This window comes from Lissotriton helveticus, chromosome 5_1 (genome assembly GCF_964261635.1).
Source record: "Lissotriton helveticus chromosome 5_1, aLisHel1.1, whole genome shotgun sequence".
NCBI lineage: Eukaryota > Metazoa > Chordata > Amphibia > Caudata > Salamandridae > Lissotriton > Lissotriton helveticus.
In genome coordinates, this window is record NC_136065.1 from 667039724 (window position 1) to 667057477 (window position 17754).

The 17754-nt window shown below is 43.3% G+C and overlaps 1 protein-coding gene across 1 annotated transcript in view; it reads right to left on the minus strand.

The window, feature by feature from the left end:
• ADAMTS14 (ADAM metallopeptidase with thrombospondin type 1 motif 14) overlaps nucleotides 1–17754 on the minus strand; it is a 602768-nt gene that overhangs the window by 582233 nt on the left and 2781 nt on the right. The gene's annotated exons all lie outside the window — the stretch shown is intronic.

Below are 17754 nucleotides of genomic sequence, written 5' to 3' on the forward strand. Positions count from 1 at the left end.
GGGCGCCCATATAATATTTAAAATTCAAATAAAGGCATGGAAACACAGAGGGACAGGCTCACATTACCCAAAAAAGTCCACAACACGGGAAGTGGGCCTTGTAGTCAGATTTATTTCCAGGCCTCAGTCTGCCCCCAAAGAACCCACGGTTTCTTCCAAAACTAAAACAAAGTTCTAGGAAAGGGAAGCATAAAAATAACCAGCCAAGCATGTGGTGAGGGAGAGGGGAAATGCACAACTAGTTGGTGAAATCTTCCTAATTTATCTTTCTCCCCCCCCACCTGCAATCGCGGCCTAATTTGTGATTCCCTTAAAGACATTGCTTTGGAGTGAAGGCCCAGGGTGTTTAGATTTTAATAATTGTTATCTCACTTGCAAATGTTTGTAATTTATCCCATGTCATATATGCCCTACTACAACTAGGCTGGAAAATTCTGACCCATGTGTGCGCAGGGGTCATAATTATGAGTTGGGCAGAGTTTACCACACCTGGTAATTTTTGTGTGTGACAAAGTCCACACCCTTGAACTTCACCCAGGGAACATAAACAAAGGTTAAATCTGCTGATAATGTTTTTGGGAAAATGGCGGGAAAATACGACAACATTACGATTTTTGGTGCTGAAAGCGCTAGCATCCAAATGTGCTGGACCATTTGGAAGGGCTTAACGTGTAAACTGCTATATTTATCGCACCAATACCTACCAAAAACACCGGGATATCAGATTTTGTTGGGTGAAATCAATCTTGCATCATGAACCGGAGCACTTGTAATCAGGGCCATGACTACATTTTTACTATTTTTAGCTGGCCACCACCTGGAAACCAGATCATTTCTCATATGGATCTTTTCTAAGATCTGGTTTGTATCTTCGAGCGTGAGCAAGAGACTTAGTAATAGACTTTCAGAGCTTCACGAGTGACATGACATGAGGATCATTTATTATTCAGGGGGACAAGTATCTTCGAACACAAACTCAACAGCATGGTTTCAGGAGCACGTTCCACTACAGAATGATTAACTACTCGATGTAATCTTTTCTTGTGATCAAGAACAACAATTTATTTCCATAAACATGTCATGCCCAAGTCGTACAAGTTGATGCTGAACAACATTTAAATTATTTTAAACATTAAATACATAAATAAGCACTCAAGTACTGAAAAAAGAGATTATCAGTGTTGTTAAGTGCAGAAAATGTAATATTACTCACACTAATACACTGGATTAAGTTCAAATAACACATTATTGAAGGTAGCCCATACTGCATTCATTTGTATTGAGGGCCTCATTTAGGGGTTGGTGGACTGACCAACAAAGTAGGGTAGCAGAGACTCAGTGAAGAAATCGTGGCAGCTAGGAAAACTGTATCACTGCACCACCCAGTATAGTCACAAAAAGTTTTTCTCTTTTTACTTTTTTTATCGCTGTTGGCCACCTCAAATGATCTGCTGCCAGATGGGAAGGCGCAATTCTGGATGCCACTAAAATTACTGCCTAATGAGTCTGGAACTCAACGAGGACACTCAGACAAGCACAACCCTGAAAAAACCCTTATCTAGGGTGAAACACATTGGTTGCATCTATTCGTAATGTTCACAAGAAGAAAAAAGAAGAAATAATAAAAAATCTCTTTAAGAAGATTTGTACAGGATTATAGAATTGTTCTTGTCAATGAACTTGATGTTGCACGTGTTATGTCAATCGATGTGCTGCCTCTCATTCGTAATGTTCTTAGCAGAGACACAGTCCCTCTGTCAGACAAGCCGCAACCCACGTGCCAATTTTTTTATTTGCCCCTGATGTGGTGGCCCATTTTGGCAAAACTGCATCACCTAGAATGTAGAAGTAGCTTCGGAGCAAGCTATCAATGGCAGCCTAGTTCAGCACACCACGTGGCAGGCGGGCCTGGTCAGCATTGCTTACTCTTTCCCATGACAAACACCCAAATCCTGGGTCTGTTTTGGAAAATGTAAAATCTCCCAGTGCCTACTGGACATTGACTATCTTTTTCCTGTCTGGTATTTCTCTGCTGGCATGATGATCATGGATAGGGAAAATGCTTGACATAGCACGCAAAGGTCTGCCCTAAATAGGTTTGATTTCCCCTCACCATGTCAACTGATGAATGTACAGTAGTTTCTGACTACTCTTCTAAATGACTGACTACTTCCTGCATATTCTACACCATATTACCATAAATACCAAGAAGCACATTCCACTCACGGTGCCTAGACATAATGTGACTCAAACCATTGAGCTAATCAGAGGTAGTATGCTGTCCCAAGAAGGCCTCCGTACAAGGGTGACAGCAACCCCCCCCCACACACTTTAGCACCTTGATAGGGGCTTGGGTGCCATTGTACATGAAACCTTTATAGTTTTTTCATAGCCCTTTTGAGTTTTTGGCACTGGCCTCCAAACAAAAGTTTATTAACACTATTGCCAAAGTAGAGTATGGCACGAGTCCCCATCTGACCCTTGCCCTTATTATGCCTTCACCAAAGGACTACTCCTGATCAGAGAAGCTCTAACACAATCTTTTCCTGCAGCACTAACATCCACTTTTAATGCCTTCCTTGACTCAGGTACATTTCCGGATACTGGGTAATATGCTGCCATCATACCCCTGCTAAAGAAATCATCCATTGACCCAGCCACACTCTCCAGCTACATAGACTCCTACCATACCCGCCAAAGGTCTTAGAGATCCTAATCAACTGCTACCTCACCGACTAGATGAGAAACCACCAGCTCATTGATGCCACTGAGTCTGGATTCAGGCCCAACGACAGTACAGAAACAGCACTCATGGCCGCCAAAGACGACATCGCATGATCCTTAATAGAGGAGACACAGCAGCCCTCATTCTCCTGGACTAATGCAGCATTTGACACAGTCTCACACTCCATACTCATCAGGTGCCTAAATGAGACTGGAATCCAAGAACAATCTCTCTGTTGGATCTGTTTTATCTTAACAGACAGAATACAAGCTGTCAGCCTGGTTCCTTACTCCTCAAAAAGGCCAAAACACATCTGAGGAGTGCCTCAAGGGTCACCGCTCAGCCCCACACTCTTCAACGCATACATGGCCTCCCTGGTCAATGTCATCCATGCACATGACATCAACATGCTCTTCTACAGCAACAACATGCAACTCATACTCTCCCTCTTGGGCAATACCCCCAACACAAAAAACAAGCTTACCACCTGCAGGAATGAAGTTACTAACTGATGAAAGTCAAGCGTCTCAAGCTCAACTTTAACTAGACAGAAGTAGTGATCTACACCGTGAACACCTCACTATGGTACTGCAACTGGGAGCTGTCCGAACTCGGACCCACACCCACCACCCACACCAGGAACATTGGAATAATCAACAGCAAGTTGGGCATGCCCGCACAAGACACCACTGTCACTGCATCTTGTTTCCAGAACCTCACCATAAAGAGAAAGATCTTCAAATGGCACTTAAGAAACACTAGAAAAACTGTCACTCATGCCTTAGTCACCAGCATGTTGGACTACTGCAACACCCTCTACAACAGGATCACCAAGCAACTTACTACAAGACTATAAACCATTCAGAACCTGGCAGCCAGACTCATCCTCAACTCTCCACACAGAACTCACATCACACTACATGTCAGGGAACTCCACTGGCTCTTGATACACAAATGTGCTCAGTTCAAACTCCTCACACACACATTCAAGGCACTGCCACTCAGGCCCTAGGAAGCTAAACATTTGCATGTCTTTCAACCAACCACCCAGCCACCTCCACTCTTCAGGGCTCCTACTCGCATACATCCCATGCATAAACAGAATCAGATTAGGGGGACAGGCATTCTCTTGCATCACTTCTAAAGCATGGAACAGCTGCCACTGTACATAAGAGCCTTCTCCTCTCTTCTGCAAGAAGTTGAAGGCCTAGCTTTTCAATTAATCAAACTCCCCAAGGCAGGGCTAGGTGCGCACACCTGCTCAGTGCCCGGATACCCTTGTGGGTGATAGTGTGCTTTACAAATACACATAACATGACAGAGCTGTGGAGTGTGATACAATTTGAAACAAATGAGCATGAACAGAAATAAGAAAGATAAGCATAGAAGAGATGGAAGGGTGTATGAAGAGATGGGTGAGTGGGTCAGTTGCAAGGCTGGACAGATCAATGCAGCCAAGGGTGGATGCATGATGGAGAGAATTGTAAATTGATGGAGAGGAGATAGATAGTTGACATGGGTAAATTGAAAAAAAGATGGATGGAGGGTAGGATACAAAAATGGATGAATGGACGGATGGACCGTCAGACAGACGGAGGGAGGGATGGATGGAAAGAGGTAAGAATGTATAGATGGAGAAAATAATGGAGAGGAAGGATTGCTGGTGGTAAGAAGGAAAGATGAGGGTTTGACGTCTGGAATTCTTTGAGACCATGGCTCCACCCCCCTGCACTATTCTGACTAACCCTAAGTACACATGATCTCTATCCTGACAGCGGAGCCCAAGCATTATGTCCGATGCCTGGTGGAGCTGCTCTGTTCAGCTAATGAGAAGACCAGCCTTGGTTCATCCCCTGACCGTCACCTGCCCAGTCGGACCTTGGGCACAGTTTCTCCCCGTCTCCCTGTCTCGCCCACCCCCCCCCTATCGTAATTCTGCAATTCTGCTTTTTCCTTTGTCTCCTTTCTATCTATCTTTCGGACCGATGCCCGTAGGAGCTACCTTGAGAGCTAGAGGGGAGACTGGCTGTGGATTACCTCCTCGGCCGTCACCTACCCATTCGGTCTTTGGACTGGCTTTCCCTTTGTCTCTCATTCCGTCTTCCCCCTCATCTTCTCCCTTTCTGACTCCCCCTCTCCCCTTTCCTCTCTACTTTCTTCTCATTCTCTCCCTTTAATGTGTCGCATATATTTGATATAACATGAAATTGTTATTATTGTTGTAACATTGTTGACCTTATGTAAAGCGCTCTGATACCTACGGGTCTAGCCACGCTATATAAAACTTTTAAAATAAATAAATAAAATAAATGAGGGTGAGGAGGAAGCGGGAGGAAAGAAGGAAGGATGGAGAGAAGGATGGCTGACCTAATTCATTGCGAATTAAGGTGTGAAAGGCACCTAAAGCAGCGTAATATTGGCTCCACCCTTTTATGTTTACCCAGGCCACATATATTTACAAATGGCCTCATGTATTCGGGTGATTAATATTGTTAACATAATGTAGTGCACTTGAACAGATACAGAAATAGCAATTATGCATTTAAACATGTATTGAGCTGTTTGCCATATTAACTTGACCAAAAGCCCTAAGCATTTGGATTTCTAAATGTTTAACCTTCAACGTGAATGTTTGCTTTGGATGCAATGTTTTTTTCTCTGTGGCAGGTGCAGTTGTGCGATCTTACAAACAGAAAAGGCACATATTGTGTGAGAGATAGTGAGGTTCGGGAAGAGGACTTTTGGCAATAATGAGAAGGGAGGACTACTGTTTGTACCGAATTGAGTGATGGGAGGAATCCAAGGAGGTTCTTATGTGCGGACCACTGGAAGGAAGTTTCAAGAGAAGCTGCCAAGTTTTACTGTATGAAGGTGGAAAAAAATGAGACATGTTCTTTTGCGGGGTTTAATTGGGGATTTCACTTCAACTAGATTCAGACTTTTGTCAGGCTTAGAGAGGTACAGACCTCTTTGCGATATCCCTGTTTTGTAGCTTTGTGCTATGCAATGCTTTCATTTTTGAGAACTTCTAAAGAAGTTCCACGAGGCTGGCACCTTCTTACTTTATTGGATCTAAATAGGGTTTCTCCAATCAGTTCTGCATAGAGTAGGCTTAGTTTGGGTAACTTAGATTTTCTCATGCCTAGACAAGAGGACCACAAATCATATACAGATCATCAAATTCGCTTCCTTATTTTCTGAAGGTAAAAGTTGTTATTGGTTCCGAGATAGCCAAAGATCCCATGATGATGTTAAAAATTTAGAAGACACTGTATTGTAATTGTCTACTAACGTTTTGTGGTGTTTGTCGAGAGATGTCGTTGTCAGAACAACTGAGATAGGGACATTTATATTTGCATGTGAAACTAAGGTGTGATTGATGTAGTGAGCCCTTTGCACGGGGGAGCTGTACTAATCGCGTGAGTCCCCGCAGGCAAGGTTTCATTTAAGTGTGTTTAGGAAGGTCAGAAAGAGATTTCCAACCATTTCTCGTTTGATTGAATACTATTGGTTTCTGTAACAGAGCAGACAAAGTTATATTTTACAATTGCTTTGTATTTGTTTGCAAGTGTATTGCTGAGGAGACTGTTAGTGAAAATTGTGAAAGGAGGGAGAGCTGCTGTAGTGAGAGAGGCTGACTTCATGGTGTGTCGTGATGATATAGGCCGATGGGTGTACAGCCACGCTGTTATTAGTTGTTTATGTTACGGAGTGCCGCACTGGCAGTAGTTGTTGATTTAGAATGAAAATTGTGAGTAAATTATTGGTTCCTGCTCTGAAACGAACAATTCTAATTGTGATTATTGACGTACTTTTCTGAAAATGAAAGGTTTTAAAGTCATATGAGATTTGATTAGGGGAGATGTTATGATAACCATTATAGAAAGAGAAGAGGCACCACCCAAGGATACTGCAGGTCATTATATGGCGATAAATGTAGGGCTATACACTTGCATTTGGCTTATCCAACAGTATAAGATAACTGAGAAAGGAGGTGCACTGGTATTTCCACGTTACGATACAATCAATGTGAGTATCATTGAAAATTTAAAGAGAATATAATATGAGAGAAACCACAGCCTAGACCTACACAGTTTGAATTGCTCATTGTTGGGAGCATGTGGCCCATAAACGAGAGAAAGAGCGGTATCATGAGAGAGCTATAAAGGCAGTGCGTATTTAGCTTATGCGTGGTGGGATGCAGAAAAAAGGAAGCAGAGAACTGACATGATAGAGGGAGCTAAGTTATACCCTGCTTTAACAGGTGATGCATTTGAGAAGGGAAAGAAAAAAAAGATGAGAGGATGAGTTAAAAGAACAAGATGAGAGAGGCAAAAACAGTGATAGTGACTCTAGTGACAGTCTCCTAAATGTGTTGTTGTCAGAACACCCACCTCTGTATTATGAGACCCAGTGGAAGCGTTAATGTCATCGGAAACTCAGGAGTGGCTATGTCACCCATAAGTGTATACCCTGGAATGACGGGAGCCACATCTATGAATGTGAATCAAACTCACCTAGGAAGAAACTCTGGGATTTATGTCCCCAGCCTCTCCAATGCTTTTAATGTCCCCTATGCTCTTACGGTCCCACTACCATTGGTCCTGCGGTTCCTATAATCTCAGTTCCACCAGGTATGGAGGGCATAATTTGGTTATTCCTTCCAAGCTGAAAACCCTGGAGAGGGCTTCTCCAAGATGAAATGTGGGGAAATGTGTCTCTTTAGTCCCTATAAATGCGCGTTCCCCTTATGGTGCAAGTGCAGATTTGACAATGAACCAGACAGGATTTGGACGTTGAGGTTATTCCCAGGATTGCCAGAACTAGGTATGCTTACCTGGAAGCCACCTTTAAATATACACAGGGAGAAAAGTACCTAAAGCCACTGGAATGCAGCACAATGTTAGCACTCAGGAATAAGACAAATGTTTGAAGGTTGTTAATGGCACTTAAAATGAGAGTGGAACCTCAGAGTTGAGTCAGGGAACAATTAAATCATCGAGGGTAAATCTAGTGGATATGGGTAAATAAAACTTGAATTGGATAAAATGACAAACGCAAGTCTTGAGCTGGCCCAATTGGACACTTATCAGGAAAGTGAACTTGTGTTTATGAGTAAGGATGTTACCAGATGAGCGTAACAAGCCAATAAATTGTCCGAAAAAAGCTCATAAATACGTAGCAGACTTGGATCATACTACGGCTTTACATAAAAGTCATCAACTCTGTTTTAGTGCTATTGACTTAGAGTGTATGAATATACTAGGAATGAAGTTGCAGATTCTAGGATTGATTCAAAGCATTCAAACTTAGAGTGCCATAGACAAGTGGGAAGGTAAATGGGCAAAGCAGAAGGGTCCCAAGAGATCTATGGTGGAACTGCATCTTCCTGGGGAAGGGGGAGAGGGAACTACAAGTTTTCCTTTAGTACCCAGGGGAGGTTATGTTCATGTACCTCGGAGTAGGAATGATCTTGCACCTTATAAGACTCCCCTAACAACGCAGTCCTTCTGTTCTTCCTCTATCCAGAGAGGACGCCGCGTGGCGGTCCGTGCTATCGCCCATGATCCAGGTAATTACAACGCCATACGTGATGTAGCGGTGTGTCTATACCGACTACGCTGCTCGATCTCTTTAGCTCTGCTAATTTAATACCCATTTACCTCTGGCAGGATAATCCCCTGACCCTGCTCGTATCCCTCCCCTGACTGGGAAAAACACCTCCCGATACTGGACCCCAGAAGAATTGATGCTTCAGAGACATCACATCCCTCGCTCATCCGAGGTAAGAGACTCCCCTGCACTGAATCGGCTCACCATTGCATTATGCCGCTAAACTCCACCTCTTGCCCTTTTGAATTTTAATATATATTTATTCTTTGCAGGGCTATCCCGTGTGTTTCCATCCCGAGTGTACGTCTATCCCACCCCTAACGGGGAACTAGCCCAGCGCTGAAACGTTAGAAGGTTTAATCTACTCGAGACGTCACTAACTCTGATCTCTCGAGATAAAAGATCCGGGTCCTCAAAACATTGTGAGTCCTACAGTCCTTGATCTGTTTATCATGGGTTAAGTCTTAGCCATTCCTCAACATTACCTAGACCCTATGTATTGCCTCCAAAAAACAATCGATGGTTAGCTTGGTGTCTGCACTATTACGAGCAAGACTGGCCCCCTATAGATAGTAAAAACTGTAATACAACCCTGATCCTGCTCTACCTGTGCATACTTATCTAAAATGCCCATTTATCTCACCTGCAGGGGACGGCCTTTTTAAACCTGAATGATTTTACGGGACTGAACCAGTGCCCTATTTGAAACTAGGACCACTCTGAAATTCAATCTCTGGGACAGCGTCATCCATACCTCTTCAGGTATTTTCATTCATCTGGGCCCCCTATGCTCTGTAACCGACGAAAAATTCAGAATTAACCGGGCCGGTAGTTGTTATTAAACTAGTTGAATAGATGCCTTCTATGCCCCTATTGATGTGATGTGTATTATTTTTGACCCGTGACCCGCGCCTTTACTTTGCTGTATATAGGACACCGCATCATTCGTATCTTCCCGGAAGTCGGAGCTGCCCAAACACCCAGTAGCTGGACCCGCGAAAATCTGCACCGTTATCCTTAGGTACATTTATACCTCCTATAAGCTACCCCTGGCTCTATTTCCCCTCTACCATGTATCCCCTATTTATGGTTTGAATACATCACTTCCCTTTCGTTTCTAGAGAAAGCCCCATCATTGACAACGGAAATCCCGGCCGTACTACGCTTCCCCTTTACAGTGTAAAAATTGGTAAGTCCGTATTTTTTATTATAACACGGGAAGACCCGAACATTTATGGTATGCCCCCTTGTGCACCCTCTTATTACTATATCTCTCCCTATTTAGGGACTACGATGAAACTGCCCCCTGCTCTTAAATCGTAGAGATCGAGCTACCTACCTGAGTGAATGTTTGAATGAACACTTGTAAACACACTGCTCTCTGGCCTGGCCAGCCTACCATTTGGTCTGCGCTGCTACCATCTTAATATCTCTCCCCACGAGGGAGAACCTATATGCATTGAGTGACGTTAGCTTGTCAGAGCCCTGACACACACCTTGAGTTACTTTGTTGTACAAATAATGTGAAAACCTTTAAGTCTGATTGTACATAATTCGCTATCTAGGAGTTATATCCATGATATGAAATGTTTTATGAATATCTGAAAGTATTGTGTCGGAGATATATTATCATCTATGACTGTAATATAATATTTAAAAAAACTTTTCTTCATTTACAGTGTACTTGTCCCCGCCCCCTGGTCCTCCTCGCCCTGATGAAGGTGCAGCCTAAATAGGCCCTGCATCGAAACGCGGGTTGGCGTGACCCACATGGATGGCCCCAGTGTAGTCTTTGTTCTATCATCTTGTCCACATTGTTTTGCCTCCATGTTATAACCTTAGCTCTAGCAGCCATTAGACATTTTTCCCTGCAGGCTGCCATGTACCTTTGTAATTTTCCATGTGTGAATGTTTAATTATTGCAGTGAATGAGGTTGAGAGTGAGAGTATCTTTAGTGGTTGACTGTGGGAGTGTGTGGGACCTGGATAACTGCATGTTGCTTAATGCCAATCATGATATGTACTATATTAGACTCTAAATCATCTGTTTATATATATTTTTTCTAAGCACCTATATGGATTTTTTATATAAACTCTAATCTAACAAATGACGAATACACCATATATATTTTCATCAAAAAGGTGTACTCTGTGTGATGAAGTGTCAGCTCTGATATGCAATTTTTGTCACCTCCCTTTTGAATGTAAGGATCCCCCTGAGGGACCTTGAAATCAACCCTGGCAGGGTATTTCCTCTTTTTATTCAGCTAGGAATGATCTTGCATCACTCACTAACAATTTCGCCAGGTTAGGAGAGAAGCTTGTACAATGGTACAAACAAGTTGAGCGGGTTTTAAAAATCTGTAAAGCTTTGTGGACTGATTTGAATACTTTATTTGATATTGTGGTCCACTGTGATTTGTGGACAGCCTGTGAAATTGCTACAGAACAGCCGAGTGAGAGCCAGTCAGGGACCCATTGACAAATGGTCCACTGCCCATAGTAATGAAAAAGTATAACCAGGTGATGACATGGCTGAAGTCTAAAGTGTCTCCTCAAGATATTGACTGGGTCAAGATTGACTAAATAACCCAGAAACCTAAAGAGACGAATCATGCATATTATGAGAGATTGTTGCAGACATTTAAACAGTATAGTGGACAGGCACCATCGAGTCCACGCTCGAGCTGGACAGAAGCCGTCGACTCCACGCTCGAGCTGAAAGGTTGGATGGGCGTATGTACCTAAGGCTACCAGCCAAGGACAGATGTGGTATAGTACCTGACTTCTGCAGGTCTTACCAGTGAATCTGCTGAACTGCCAGATCACTGGTTTAGTATCACTCACATACATACCGACGCTCCATTTACATTTTTCACTTACATTGTTTCACTCACGTGTAGCAGTAGCTATATGAAGAGATCCTGATGAAAGCATGACACTTGTATAGGTCAATAGGCTGAAACATGTTCATCACTTTCGAGTGCAACTGCCTCTAATCTTGGCCATTACACTACCTACTACTTGCTTTTGAGCCTAGCACCAGGTAGCAATAATAAACTGTGTTTGACCAACCTTGTAGCTAGTTTTAATCACTGTTTAGGTAGCACTCCACTCCCTCCACCACACAATTCGCTCACATTGCGTTTTATGAATACCCCTCTTCTCTGAAAACATCCCTGAGCTCCTTCTTCACAGCGAGGGGGTTGTAGCCCATGTCACAACTAGGTTTGTGACGCGAGGAGGTATCCCTAATATGAAACATGACACTTCTGGTGTGTGAGGGAAACCACCCTTAAAAGGGACTTACCCCGCCATCCCCTCCTAGCATATTTGCTCCCACCCATACCCTTGCACGATGCGAGCACAGACCAGAGGGCTCTTTGTGTGTACGGAATTGGGAGACATAAGGAATCCAAGGACGTTCTACTGTGCGGACCACTGGAAAGGAGATTCAAGAGTAGTTGCCAAGTTTTACTGTATGAATGTGGAAAATAATTAAACATGTGACATGAGATTCCGGAATGTACTTTTGTAGTGTATAATTGGAGATCACACTTCAGCTAGATTCAGACTGTTGTTAGACTTAGAGAGGTACGGACCTATTTTGCGATAGATCTATTGAGTAGCTTTGAGCTAGGGAATACTTTTAGGCTTGAGAACTTCTACAGAAGTTCCACAATGCTGACACCTTCTTGCTTTATTGGATCTTAATAGGGTTTCCTCAATCAGTTCTATATAGAGTAGGTTTAGTTTAGGTAACTTAGATTTACTCATGCCTAGATAAGAGGACCGCAAATCACATACAGATCACCAAATTCTCTTCCTTATTTTCTGTATTGCTATCACTGAATTCTTTGTATGCTTCATGTCAATGAGAATAGCTTTTGTCAGACTACTCGGTCTGCCAGTAGATATTCTGTACTTTTACAATATATCCTTGAGACTTGTGTACATTAGTTTGTCTTTGAGTTTGTAATAAACCCTTACTTAATCTCATTTGCGGACTTTGGGTTCTCACTGTGTGACCAAATTGGTTTCACTGTAAAGTGAATTTGTGGATGATGTTCCTTAGGCACCTAAAAAGGTTCATTGCGGAGAAATGTGAACATTCGGCCCAGCGCCCTATCATACCTTATGGCCAGGCCATACTGTTTTCAGGATTCTTTCGGGGAAGAAACCAAACAAGTGCAGGGCTCCGTAACCTCACTGCCAGCCGGAATGTGGTAAACAGTGGAGGGTATTTATTTTTCCAGGCTACTTCCTTGCCTCCATACTTGCCCTTCAGTGCCCTGTGCGGCCCTGTACAACTTCACTGACAGCAGAACCCAGCTCTTATGTGTTTTAAGCTGCCCTTGTTACTGTAGCCATGCGCTGTTCCCATGTCCGGATGTGAGTACCTGCTCTGAACTAGGCGCTCACCCTTGGCCAACAGGTGCGGTAATTTCCTGAGTATCACTTCGCTCAGCTGCACAGCACCGCTACCACAATTTCGGACTCTTTGGATCAGTTAACGCTTGTGACTTAGCCAGGCAAGTTGAACATTGGTAGGAATCGTGTCTATTTAATAACAACGGCGTGCAACATCCTTGCCCTTCCAGGGATGAATTGGAGAGTCTACCAACGTGGCTTGTATGTATTCAAAGCAGCTCAGATTTAATTTAATGCGCAGAATTCCGAATTGTACAGTCATTTCTTTTTAATGTGCCCCTTTCGATGTACGCCGCTGTAAAGGAATGCTGTGCATATTTCTTGTCGTGGCGTTATCATAACATTCTTCTAGTGGCTGCGCAGCGCAGCCTGCTTTCGACGTCTAGCACTACACTTGAACATTATAGGCTGGTGTGTGACGTTTCTTGGGCCGCAAAGGCAAAGCACGTGCGTGCCTGACAACAAGTGTGGCTAAGGCAAACACATCTAGCTGATCAGTTTTTAACTCCTGTTTAGCTCGATGTGCTGCATTATTTGCAACTCGGCATATTGTGCTACGCCAGTACAGCGTTCTAGGGTCCTGGGTTTCAGTCGGGGGGCACAGGTCTTTTTGGGAAATTTGGTATTTGCAAACAGCAGGATGCTTCTGATAAGCTGACATGGTTGAGTACTATTCAGTTCCAACTCGGGCTTAAGTTCCGGCTAGGAGTTCCAAGTCCAGTTCTGGCCCAGTAAGTATTTTCCCATTCCACCATGAGTCAAAGCGAATTTTGTAGGATCAGCCTATGACCAATTTGCTTACATTTTATCTGCCTCGTTTACCCTAGTTTTTAATTGATTATGTGTATTTGTAATGCTTCCACTCCTCCAAGGGAGGAAGTGGGTTCTCTGATTTCCACAAGTGGCTTTTCGGTCACAAGTCATGAGACCAGATCCTGACTCAGCCATTTGCCACACAGTGTGATTTCAAGCACATTACATTTACAGATTGCTTCAGGCGACTGATCCACAGCCACTACATACCGAAGAGGGAACTGAAAAAGAACACAGGAGGGGACTTGCGACAGCCTCTTCCGGAAATACCTGAATGTAAAAAGGATGCAACCCTGACTGGTGAGCTGTCTCTCAACGTTAAAAATGTAACGAGCATGCACAAAACCTATAGGTCTGGTGTTTGCAACCAACCTTTTGGCTTTGCCAGAGTTTGTTTTGTTTTGCCATGATTTTTGTGCAAGTTTATTGTTGGAGGATCTGTGCCATCCCCATAATTTTCGAAGAACTCCGCCATGTTTCAAAGTGAGTAGAAAGTGAGTTATTGAATGAGTGAGTAACCAAGCAAGGGAGTGAGTGATTGAATCAGTGAGTAAATATCTAAATGCATGATTGAAAAAACAGCGAGGAAGGAAATGATTGGGTGGGAGAATGATAGAAAGAGCGAGTGAGGAAGGAAATAAGTGAGTGAGATAGTGAGTGAGCGAATGAGTAAGCAGATCTGATTTGTGAGTGCCTGATAGTCAATGAATGAGAGATTGAGCAATAGTGGAGCGATTAAGTGAACAGTTATGCAAACTGGTGGAGTTCACACTGCTGATTTTACAGCTTGTACAGTCAGCCTCAGTCTGCCAGAATAGAGTGAAAAGTTGTTGATTGGTCTTAGTCACGAAGATGAAAGTCCGTGCTACATCTGTTCAATGTTCTTGAACCAAGCAGTCACTCAGCCTGATGGGGCCCTTGGTACACCCAGGGAGGGTCTTGTGTATTGGGCAATCAGGCAGTGCCCGATTGGCTGGTCTGACAGAACTATGGTATTTACAAATGGGACACGTTCATGCCCCAGCCAAATGCACAGTCTAACAGAACACCATGTGAGCCATTCTTTGCAGGTTTGGGTCAGTGTTATGGCCAGGTCGGCAGTTTTTACTATTGATTTCCCTAATATTACCAATTTTTTAACTAAATGGTTCGCTAATGTGGGCCACATTTATTTTGGTGGCCGAAGCTATTTTTTGACCCAATCCGACAGTGGGTACACCTAACCTTCACCGGCATTTACATTTGACGTTGGTAGGTGGTACAACCCCACTTAATGGAACTCTGCTTTTCAGTATATAGATAACTCTAATCACTAGTATATGCCAGTTTAATGGAACTCTACCTGAGGAAATCTACTATGTATGTATATATATATATGTATATAGGGATAACTCTAATCACTAGTATAGGCAGCAAACCTTTGTACCATCTACCATTCCTATGTGACTCTTAGAGTATATCCAGTCATATCCCATCCCTATGTATATAGAGATAACTCTAATCACTAGTATATGCAGTAGACCGCTGTGCTCTCTACCATTCCTATGCGACTCTTAGAGTATATCCAGTCATATCCCTTCCCTATGTATATAGAGATAACTCTAATCACTAGTATATGCAGTAGACCGCTGTGCTCTCTACCATTCCTATGTGACTCCTAGAGTATATCCAGTCATATCCCATCCCTATGTATACAGAGATAACTCTAATCACTAGTATATGCAGTAGACCGTTGTGCTCTCTACCATTCCTATGTGACTCTTAGAGTATATCCAGTCATATCCCTTCCCTATGTATATAGAGATAACTCTAATCACTAGTATATGCAGTAGTCCGCTGTGCTCTCTACCATTCCTATGTGACTCTTAGAGTACATCCATGTGTATCCCTTCCCTATGTATATAGAGATAACTCTAATCACTAGTATATGCTGTAGACCGTTGTGCCCTCCACCATTCCTATGTGACTCTTAGAGTATATCCATGTGTATCCCTTCCCTATGTATATAGAGATAACTCTAATCACTAGTATATGCAGTAGACCTTTGTACTATCTACCATTCCTATGTGACTCTTAGAGTATATCCAGTCATATCCCCTCCCTATGTATATAGAGATAACTCTAATCACTAGTATATGCAGTAGTCTGCTGTGCTCTCTACCATTCCTATGTGACTCTTAGAGTATATCCAGTCATATCCCATCCCTATGTATACAGAGATAACTCTAATCACTAGTATATGCAGTAGACCGTTGTGCTCTCTACCATTCCTATGTGACTCTTAGAGTATATCCAGTCATATCCCTTCCCTATGTATATAGAGATAACTCTAATCACTAGTATATGCAGTAGTCCGCTGTGCTCTCTACCATTCCTATGTGACTCTTAGAGTACATCCATGTGTATCCCTTCCCTATGTATATAGAGATAACTCTAATCACTAGTATATGCTGTAGACCGTTGTGCTCTCCACCATTCCTATGTGACTCTTAGAGTATATCCATGTGTATCCCTTCCCTATGTATATAGAGATAACTCTAATCACTAGTATATGGAGTAGACCTTTGTACTATCTACCATTCCTATGTGACTCTTAGAGTATATCCAGTCATATCCCCTCTCTATGTATATAGAGATAACTCTAATCACTAGGATATGCAGTAGTCTGCTGTGCTCTCTACCATTCCTATGTGACTCTTAGAGTATATCCAGTCATATCCCTTCCCTATGTATATAGAGATAACTCTAATCACTAGTATATGCAGTAGTCCGCTGTGCTCTCTACCATTCCTATGTGACTCTTAGAGTATATCCATGTCTATCCCTTCCCTATGTATATAGAGATAACTCTAATCAATAGTATATGCAGTAGACCTTTGTACTATCTACCATGCCTATGTGACTCTTAGAGTATATCCATTTGTATCTCCTCCTTGTGTGACTTTACATCTTGTACATTTGCAATTTTTCTGTTTGTATCTTTTATGTAACGCATGTAATCCTAAATCCTTATGTTTTTCAACTGGTTCTTATGTAAAGCGCTCTGACACCTTTGGGTAAAGTTCGCGCTATATAAAATCGCGCAAATAAATAAATACATAAATAAGTACAGCCAATTAGGGGGTTGTGACCGCCCTGTAACGAGTCCAGATTTTTGACGAAGGTATCCAGATTGACGTAAACATTAATGTGCAATGGTGAAAATTTAATTTGTTTGGCCAATTCAGAACTGGTATGAATTCAAATTCCTCTGTGGACCACAGGGTGCTAAAAAGCTCCCATTCGACTAGCAGCCAAATCTCATCATGCAGTGAATCAACTCTTAAACAGTACAGATTATGTGGGATCACATGGGAAACTGGCAACCAGGAAGTAAAACAATTCAGTTTAGAGCATCTCAGTTCAATACGTATTGTTTATTTCATTTTACGGGCTCTGATTCGAGGTACGTAGAAGTTCAGGAACCACGATCAGTCGAGATCACAGGTACATCACAACTGAACAAATAAATCTAACTCACCACTAGCTGAGCTCCTACCGAAGCCCACACTCTGCGGTGGCTCTTTTAAATCCGACGTCATTCAGAGACAGCCCCTCTGGGTCAGGAGGTGCCTTGCACCGGAGGCGCGTCTCACAATCTGAGCCAAAGGACAACGGGACTTCCAAGAACAGAGCTGGCAACAGGCAGCCAGGCAGCTCAGACAGACGCGCGGAAAACACCATCCTACACTTCTGCGTTTCCTTCTGCGCCAGAAATAACCGGGCTATACAGCGAGGGACAAGTGTGGGTATTTTGGGCAGTTGGCGGGCGTCGGCCTGGAGCCAGAGGGCCAGTTTAAAAATACATAAATTAATATACTTGTCAGGCACGTCGAGGGGCAGCCTGCGTTTTTGGACGGGTGGGACATCGGGCTCATTGACTTCCCTCGCAGCCCTCGCTTCCCTCCGAGCGTTGCCCAGTACAGGTGGTGACCGTGAGCATAGCGCGAGGACAGCCCAGCACAGGTGATGAGTGATGACAGTGAGCATGGCGCGAGGACAGGCAGCCCAGTACGGGTGATGTCGTGAGCATGGCGCGAGGACAGCCCAGACCAGGTGGTGACCGTGATCACGGCGCGAGGACAGCCCAGTACAGGTGGTGACCGTGATCACGGCGCGAGGACAGCCCCGTG